This window comes from Zophobas morio, unplaced genomic scaffold (assembly GCF_036711695.1).
Source record: "Zophobas morio isolate AGI-343-1 ecotype UQ-CSIRO unplaced genomic scaffold, CSIRO_AGI_Zmor_V1 ptg000058l, whole genome shotgun sequence".
Lineage (NCBI taxonomy): Eukaryota > Metazoa > Arthropoda > Insecta > Coleoptera > Tenebrionidae > Zophobas > Zophobas morio.
The window spans coordinates 6,226,776-6,228,630 of NW_026972163.1; the positions used below are offsets into that span (position 1 = coordinate 6,226,776).

The window sequence follows — 1,855 nt, forward strand, 5'->3', positions numbered from 1 at the left end:
TGCACAAAGTTTCATACCCTATTTTGTCCCCGTAGGGGCGGAATTTCCAGAAATATTTTCTTAATGGGTGCTTATGATACAGGGTCATTATAAAATATTGTAGTCAACTCACCTATGAAAAACAAATGAAATTTTTCTCGTGCCGCTAATCACCAAAATGATTTGAACTGTTTTGAAATGTCACGAACGTCCAAACAAATCTGTCAGATGTGTCAAAAATTGAAATGCCCGGTTCGCGGTTTAATTTCATTTTAAATAGACACGAAAAGACGCCAGGCCAGAGCATTAAGGGTTGCAGTGTTATCGAGCATTTGTGAACGCCACTGCAATACATTTCAGTTTCAAAAATTGTAAATTGTCAGAAAAACGTTTAAGGGCTTTGTCATGAATTACACCTTGGAAAGTCGATTGGAGTTGAACAGAATAAATCATCTGGTCTGTTTTGCAAAGAAGCAATAATTTTTCAAATAATGAAATCCAAAAAGTGAGGTTAAGTTTGTCGAAACCAATGAACACGGCAATTATTTAAAAAATTACATTTTTATAGGTACCCTGAAGGTAAAAATTGTGAAAAATCACGTAATGGACAATGGCAGAGCAAGTCTTATCACAGTTAACGAACACTATGAGTACCTAATGAGTTTTTGCAGTAAATAATTTTGCCAAAGTTGTGATCCCGCGAAAGTTCTGTTTGTAAATTGTAAGGAATCGTCAAAATATTGGTGCAGACATGGTTTGTGACCGGTGCTTTTCTCTTGAAAAAACACAACTGAAATCCTTGATCTTCATCCCTACAATAGGTGAAAATTGCTATGTCCAAACATTACCTTCAGCTTTGCAGTTTCTAGATATCTGAAACATGCCAGATCTGCATAACAGGAATGTCGAAGAGGTTCTACCCAAAACACGCCCACATGGCCATCCTAATATCAAGATTTTTCAAAATTTCTATAAGAAAAAAGATGAAAAAAACCAATAAAATTTCAGTAGCATAGTGTTAAGAGTTCTGTAGCTGATTATGAGATCTCTTGAAACAACAGAATGTTTAATAAAGATTTTTAACTTTCCTAATAGTAAAATTACAATTATTACTAAACAGTAAGTTGAAGTAAGTTTTAAATTAAGAGAATGCAACTAACACCGAAAGAAAAATGAAAGTTACTGAAAATAAAAAACTTTATTGCAGTACCTACATACACTTTCTACATCTAATTTTGTTTATTGATCACATTCATTTACTTGAAAAAGTATCAGGCCTATGAATCGTCGTCTGGAAACAGCTAACCACACACCAACCTTCATTGCGTGTGATGGTGTTTCTTCAAAAGCGTGAGTATTTTCTATACACCAAATTCTGAAGTCCTGTCAGTTGACATAATAGCCTAACAGATGAAACCAGGCTTCATCAGAAAAGAACGACAAATCGAGAATCCCGTTATCGTCCATATCAGCTTGAAACCAACTACACTACCCAACGCGGCAAGGAAAATCAGCTGGTTGCAGCTCCTGAACCAACAAAATCTTGTATGGATGCATATGTAACTTCTCTTTTACGATTTTCTGACATGGGCTGTATAGTACTCCGGACAGTAAAGATTTTTGACAAAGCTTTATTCGGACTTTGTTCCATTCTCATCCTTAAATCTTCAACAACGTCTTCACTAACTTGAGGTCTCCCCGTCGGTTTTCACTTAGAAATGCTACCAGTGTCGTTAAATCTGGCCATAGTTCGCCATATAGCGTCTTCAAAGATTCTTCATCAATGACAACAGAACATTTCACTAGATACTCGTTTTTAGACGCCTCCACAGAGTACACTCCATCCCCATCCTCATTTAACACCCCATTACGGTAA

At 36.1% G+C, this 1,855-nt stretch overlaps 1 long non-coding RNA gene across 2 annotated transcripts; it reads left to right on the plus strand.

The window, feature by feature from the left end:
• Nucleotides 1-557: 557 nt before the first annotated feature.
• Nucleotides 558-1,567, plus strand: LOC135143299 (uncharacterized). 2 transcript variants are annotated; one of them, XR_010282743.1, is made up of 4 exons: nucleotides 558-800; nucleotides 849-986; nucleotides 1,187-1,329; nucleotides 1,370-1,567. It is a non-coding gene; the product is annotated as an uncharacterized LOC135143299 (long non-coding RNA). The 2 variants fall into 2 exon arrangements; XR_010282742.1 differs by having other exon boundaries at nucleotides 1,187-1,567.
• Nucleotides 1,568-1,855: the final 288 nt, after the last annotated feature.